Below are 8,062 nucleotides of genomic sequence, written 5' to 3' on the forward strand. Positions count from 1 at the left end.
AATCAAACCAGAGACCTTCCATCGATGTAATCATACTGTCTGTGATCACATAAACACATGCACACACTCACCCTGTGATTCACAGTGAAATCAATGCAAGCTACTTCTGCAAAGCTAGTAATGAATTTGTTTGTCATATTTGGCTTTCAGTAATGGAAAACACCTAATAGGGCATCCAATCCACAGAGGAAAAAAAGTCACATAACTACTAGAAATTACAGGAAATACAAGCCAAAATAATTTTGTTCTAGTTTTTGTCAAAGCTGGACACAACACTGGAAAACTTTTCCTATGACTTTAGTTTCAGGAAAAATCACTGGGATATTTACAGATGTGTGACATTAACACTTAACTTTATTCAGAATCTCCACAGTAGTTCCCATTTAAACAAGACTCACCAGGAGCATGTACATCTGAGGTCATGACAGATGTGTAGAAAGGAGTACACACATATAAAGATGCCATATATGTACTATCAATGGATCTACAAAAAAATAAAAAGAAGCCTCTTAAATTATAATAGACATGAGAGTCTAACTCATACTAAGAAATATTCAAGAATTTTTGTAAGAATTTAATATTGTTTTATTCTTTGATCAATGCAATCAAAGCAAAACTTGTATAATTAATTATTTTCCACATGGGACTCTTATAGTGTTTTTATAACAGCACTTATACTGTGCTTATTATGACAGGATCCTCTCCATGAAGTATTCCTGCCAACAGCATTGAGATTTTACTGCTTAGATAGAATTACCATTCACAGAGATTAAACAAACTCGATCAGTTTGACTTGTAATTCAATCTCAGTAAAAAACAAACAAAAAAAAAAAAGTTGAAACTCTTAATAAAATTTAAATGAAAACAAAATAAAATGATTTGCAAATCTCATTTTATTCACAGAATAAACCAGAAAACAGGACGGATGCTGAAAGTGAGACATTTTACAGTTTAATTATTTCTTCTCAACATCTGCCAAGGAATTTGCTACTCTGCATCACTGTTACATCCAAAGGGGAATCATATCAAATCTGTTTGCTTCTTACTGGTTAGTACTCTGGATTATCTTTTCTCTTATTTTAGTCATTATATCTTCTCCCAGTGACCCGTGTTTCCCACCTGGAAGATTCTGCTCATCCACCCTGTGTTTGATCACTCATTACCTGTTTGAGTAAGCATTTTGTAAATAAACATTTATTTACCTCACCTATCCTTTTCCTGGATTCAGCCTGTGAACTAACCTTGATAGTATAAGGAAGTCAAATTTTACCATTTAAAATTTTTATTATATAACATATAAAAGGCTTGTATCCAGAATCCAGACTTTTTGCTGCAGCACAGCATAGGTAATGTGTGCATGTTAAAGTGATCATGAAGGCAGCATATGTTCTAAAATTTCAGTGTACATTTCTGCATTAATGCTGTTATTGTAGAAGTGTAATAAAATAGTTTAGGAAGGGGATAAAAGCCCATACCAAACACAGAGCCTGGCTTTTGAACTTGTTTACAGAGTGTCTAATTTTTCCAAAAATGATCTGGACTTCTCATTAGCTTGACCACAAATGTTTCCACTGAGAGAAGACTTCCTTTACATTATAAATGTTCAAGTGGTATTTTTTGTAACTCTATTCCACGTGATAATCCCCTGCCCATGAGGTTATATTTGCTATTGATGGATGATCGTTATTCACATGGTACAGTTAGAAGCTTTTGCCCCTTGGCATATTTCAAATTCCCCCAGCTTCCTATTATTGTTTAATCATATTGTGGCGAGGAGGAGGGCTTCGGGGGTGCTACATATGACCACAGAAATTAACAAGTTAAAATCACAACCTTTACCATCACTTCTGTCTACATTACGTCACCTGGTGTTAAGGTATTGTTTTTTGTTTGTTTGTTTGTTTGTTTTTTGTTTGTTTTGTTTTTTAGTTTCAGCACTTTATTTTACATTGGTGGTTATTCCTGTTAAAGTTGATTTAAGGTTGCTGTACTGGTTCAAAGTTTTTAAAATAAATACATAATTCATTACATTTACATCTGTTTTTAAAATTTAGGAAAGAAATTTTTAAGTCAAGTCTGATGTTGCCCATAGTAAATCTCAGAATTTGGTATGGGAAGTGAAAAAAGTGAATCGGTGCATTCCTAATTTTAATCCCTTTAGTCCATTCATGCATGCTAACGCATGCTAAACCGCTAGCTTACCGACTGTATTTTACATAGACATTAGTTATTGGTTTTATACATTTTCTATGTAATGTTATGTAATTTCACCGAGACAATGAATGTTTTTCCAGAGAGATACTGCTGTACTTTTTGGATTTCTGCTTAGTTGTACAGTTTTCCGAAGTAAAGTTTTCAAAACATATTTGGCCTTGGATCTTTATTGGGAGAATGTAATCCTCCGAGCTGTTGCAGAAGGCCACACGCACATGTGAACAGCAGCACAACATCTACATTACTTATCAATTTGTTGCTGCATCGTAGCATAATTGTTCACATCCACATCGCGATGCATTGTAGAAACTATTAAATTCAACACCCCTAATACATACCAGGGAGAGGAGGCACAGCTCTCCCACACAGAAGAGCCATTAAATTTAGTGGCAGGACAAACTCATGAGAAGAAGCTGCAAAACACACACTACTGCACAAATGCCACAACCAAACCACAGCCCAAGTTTCAAATTGACAGAGGAAAAGAGAAGCCATCAAACTATAGCCTACTATAACATCTCTAGCCTGGAAGAGAGACACTGAAAGTGCAGACACCTATACTCATTTATAGCAGAGCCACATCTAGAGCCACACAAGGTGTGGGTCATTCACAGAAAGGACTGTGAAGAGGAAGACTTTACTGCCTCAATGTGATTTACTGTAGAGAAAAATCCCATCCAAACATCTGGACACTTTTCTCAAGCATTCATTGACAAATTGTATCCTTGTTTTTGTTTCCTACTGGCTCAACCTTTTATAGATGATGTCTTTCTAGTTAATCATGATTAAAATCACCTATTGACATGCATCCCAACTTTAATTTTTTTTATTTTTTATTAATATTGGTGAAATGTGCCTCTTGCATAGTAGCTGCTGGGAAAGGCCCCCTGGATCAAAACTTTTGTGTTTTTATGAAGCACAATTAAATTTTTGACAGTATAATGTGTCTTATGGAACATTAGCTGTTTGCCTAAATAGTGGGTTCTTTGAATGAAAAAAAAACAGCAACAAAAATCAACAACTACAACAACACCAAATAAAGTTCTCTGGCAATTGATTTGTAATATATATATATATATATATATATATATATATATATATAAATCCCCCTTGTCTAAGGATGGACATTTAAACAATGGCTTTCCTTTGCTCCAATCATGTTAGTGCTGGGCAAAATTGACAATTAAGAAGCAGTCCATGGTGGTCTGGCCTGACTTTTATTGGCTTAACAAATCTGGTGCAAGTTTGCAAGCTTGACCTTTTTCTAGTATTAAGATAAAAGGGGTATTAAAGGAAATGGAAGTAATGAGATGCCACACTATTTAAGCACAACTCACAAATTAAAAAAAAAGGGATTATGGAAACAGCTAATGCAGTAATGGCCAATTATATAATACCTGCCAATATTATAATTTTGACTATTTTAATAATATTAACAATGGATTAGATTTATATAGGGCTTTTCAGGCATTTTAGATTCAATAAAGCAATAATGTAATAACTTGCCAACAATAAAACATATTTGAGTCAATAATCTACTAATATTTTTCCAATAATCCAAAAACATATAAAATCATTGCCTAGTTATCACTTCATCTGCCGAGCATTAAAAATAATCTTGTGAAAAATGTAATAATTCAGCTGATAAAGTAATAATTCTTATATAGGACTGCACTTTGGAGATAAGTGCAAGATTTTTGATTATTGCAGTTTTTGTGCAGTTTTCTCATTGAAAATACACTTTGTCTCAAGTCATGTTTGCAAATGAGCTCTGGTTCTCAAACATTTTGCCTGGTAAAATAAAGGTCAGAAAAAAGACATGGCAAGAAAACAGTCTACATACCAATGCTTTTCTTTTATCCTCAGCTAGACACATCTGAAACTACCAGACAGACAGCCACACATGCTGCTAGTAAATGCCGTTAAGAGCGCTTTCATACCAAAGACGGACTTTTTATAAATAAAATGAGGGAAGGTTAATATACTAATGTTTCACCTTAATATTTACCAAATGGGTCACTATAATCCATTATATCAACATGAAATATTTATTAAATATGCTACTGTATGTTGAAAAGTCTGTTCACTGGATCCCTGGATAAAAGTGAAGTTGTAGCCAAAACAGAAGATTTCCTTGAGGTTTGAAGTTTCTTGTTTGTATTAGAATTTATCTTGTGGGTCTTGACATTTGTGACCTATGGTGTAAAATTTTAAAGAACAGTTTCTGTTCTAGTGTGTGGTATGAGTCAAAAATTAGATACTGGTATGTGTGTGTAGGTGGTACCCTATAAACCTTAGTGTTGAGACGCCCAACCTTCTCAGTTTACACTGAACATTCCAAAACAAGCAGCTTCTCGTGTTTAGGATTCTTTCACATTAACTTTATGTTGTAGTCCACTATCTTGATATTAAGTCAACTTAATGACTACAGATTTCCTAACTTACAAAAGCAGAACTTCAAAAACTGGATAGGGAGGAGGGCAGCATTAATTTCCACATTCCAGGAGAAAAAAATATATATAAGACTCCACCTGTCATTCCTTGGCCTGGACAAAGACAGCAGGTACCAGACGATACCAGACACAAGATATTACAGGACAATAAAGAAAAGAAAGTTCTGCATACAATATCAGGCAGTTGTGTTCTAGTTTCAAGCCCTGTGAAATTAATCAATGTAAAAGGCAACTTAAATAAAAGACGATTTTCTGAAGCTTTCTGCAGAACTCTTGACCAACAAGCAAAAAACAGACAACACCACTGAAGACAGACACTGATTTCTACTGATTTTCTACTGATCACTGATTTCTAAGTCTTTGTTGCATCCTTCTTAAAGAGGATGCTGTTGCTGTTGTCTTTTAGTTTCTGGTCTTTTTTTAGGTCCTCTCTATTGCCTGTTTTATTTTGTAGGGTCTCTGTTTTTGTGTATTTTGTTAATCTACCGGTCGTTTCCTTCCAAAATGTGATTTGTTAATAGAATAAGCATCTATAGCACAGTGAGGAATTTTAGAGCAACATTTCAATACAAAATAGAAAGAACAGGCATGATAAAAGATGGATCAGATGAAAACTGATCCTGGACAAAGATCCTGGACTTTGCCTGCTTCTTCTTCTCCTCTGGACATGTTATCTCAACCAGGTCCAATAAAAGACTTTTTTTTTTTCTTCCACAATATGCCTGATAGCCGATCTGTCCCTGGTCACACCTCCATATGTTTGTAATTAGTCCCTCAGTATTTATGCTCCCAGTTTTCCAGTGTTCACGAGTTCATTGTGCTGTGTTTAGTTGTCATGGCAATCCCTTGTGTTGTTAGTCATGGATATCATCACCTCTCTTGCCTATTTCAGTTAGTCAATAAGTTTAGTTCTGAGTTTTGTCCTCTACTGAGTTGTATTTCCTGCTTGAGCAGTGCCTTTTATTTCTTCACACACAGAAGCACATAATCATGGCACTTTTCAATGCCAGGAAATTTTGTTACTGTACCGGAAATCTTGCTGCAGTAATCTATCTGTGAAGAGAATCAGATGTTACTATATTTAATTTAACATTAAATTAAACAAAACCAAGATAAGACAGTTGGGAAAAAATTAAGATATTTGCTGATATCCATTTATTGGTTGTTGTCCATGCTATAGATTGTAAGAATGTGGATTATTAGTAGGCTGAACAAGGAGAGGCACTTGAATGTTATCAGCAAAGGAGTGATTATATATCTCTGCATATAGTGTATGGATCGATACAGAAATATTAATACTCCCAGTACTGAAAATGTATTTTGTTCAGTTATCATATACATATTAAATATAAATATTTAGTTTTTAAATTTTGGAGTAAAATTAGCAATTTAACAGGAAATCAGTGAAAAGCAACTATTCACTCAGGATCTTGTCTTAATGATACCCAGTTGTTAAAAACTACTTCTTCCACTTGTCATGATCATGTGAAATACGAAACAGCGTAAGCATGGCAACGGCACGCTGCTCACTCAGTTGCTCAGCGCCCACCAAATCCACTTAAGCCAGCTGACAACAGCGGCTGGATGCAAACGCAACCATACGTGGAGGCGTTTCAGTTCCAAAGTAACATCCCTGATATCTGTGGAGATGGGACTAAAGTTCTTGTTGGGGATCCAAATAGTCAGAGACAAAAAATTTGTTCTTGTTCACTGTCTCTAAAACACAGTAAGCACAGAAGCATTGGCATTAGACGTCAGTTTTGATGATCACATCCCCACCATCACCAGAACTGGTTTTTAACACCTAAAAATATAAAGCATAAGTTTTCTTTTCTTTTTTTTTTTTTTTTTTATCCTAAACTGACTCTGAGAAATTGGTCCTTGTGTTAATGTCAAGTAGATTAGATCAGTTGGAGAACTTAAACTCTGTTTAAGTTTAAGTTCAAGTTCCCACATAAACATAAATTTGACCCGGTAACTCGTTCCTCCACTAGCTGCTTGTTTAAATTGAAGAACATTCAAATTCAATTTTCTAATAACTTAGCACCTTGGCGCCTCTAAACTTATTGGACTTGCCTTTTGTGTATAACTCAGTCAGATTTTTTAGGTTATCAAGGTGCATGACTTTTAGTTGTTCACAGAATTAGATCCAAGCCTGGTGAGCATGCTTTCAGTTATGGTCCATATCTCTGGAATAAACTGCCAGCTGACATGGTGTTCATGGCAACTGTGTCTCTACATTCAAAACTTAACACGAAATGTTCTTGTTCTTACACGTCTAAAATTAATAACTTCGAAGTTGTAATTCTTTTTATTATACATGTTTTTATTAATGCTGGAAGTCATTTTGCTTGCCTTTTGTGCTTAAGTTAGTCTATTTGGTGCTCATTTTTATCATGCTTTGTCTTTTAAAGGTTGCATGCATGTAATGTAAAATGTGAAATTACCATTGCATCAAATCTGGATTTTACTGAAAGCAAACATGGCCAATAATAAAATAAAAAATAAATAAACTTGTTAAATAAGAATTGAACAAAAGCTGCTCTTTTTTCTAGTAGTACAAGTTTTATTCAACAGTTTCTGGTTTAATGATACAGTTTTCTGGAACGAGTTAGTTCTGGTTTCTTTGTTTTTCTACTGAATTAAACAACACTTTGATGTATTTGTATATCATATTAAAAAAAAAGGAAACAGGAACCTTTTACTATTAATTTGATGCTTATCAAAAATGAAAAACACATGTAAGAATGGAATAGCTCCAATGGAAACTACTTAACCTTCTAATTCTTATTTTTAGACTTTACTTATAATAGTGCTGCTGACTTAGTGCAAAATTCCTATTTTGCAGTCCAGTATCTTAAAGCAAAAAGACTTTGATACTGCAGATCCAATTATATTGCAAAGGTTTATTTAAACAGTTTGTCAAAAAAAAAAAAAAAAAAAAAAAAAGAAACAACAGATGTTGAAACTGAGACAGTTTTGCTTGGAAAACTCTAGATTATATCTTAAAGATTATATTGTTATAACTGTGTGCATTTTATTTGTGTTTTGTTTTACAACTATCACCCCGCATACTGTAGTCTCAGCTGTCGCTGCTGACCAGGCCCCGCATGTGCTCAGTAATGGAAGCTGTGGGTCTCTTAGCCTCAACCAGTAGTACAGAGTGTCAGCTCTAAAACCTTCTCCGACAGTGAGTACTTTGAAAGCTAAAACGACAATAACTTCTTGTATGTAAAAACACAGTGACTGATAGCACAATATAGAAACTTATTTCATCTTAACTGAAATAATAACTTTATTACACTGCATTCATCATTAAATCACTTAATTATTTTTTATAATGCAGAATTATTGGAAATAAATATTTTTTTATTCATTCATTTGTTCATTTTCAG

Source organism: Melanotaenia boesemani, chromosome 1 (assembly GCF_017639745.1).
Source record: "Melanotaenia boesemani isolate fMelBoe1 chromosome 1, fMelBoe1.pri, whole genome shotgun sequence".
In the NCBI taxonomy this organism is placed as follows: Eukaryota; Metazoa; Chordata; class Actinopteri; order Atheriniformes; family Melanotaeniidae; genus Melanotaenia; species Melanotaenia boesemani.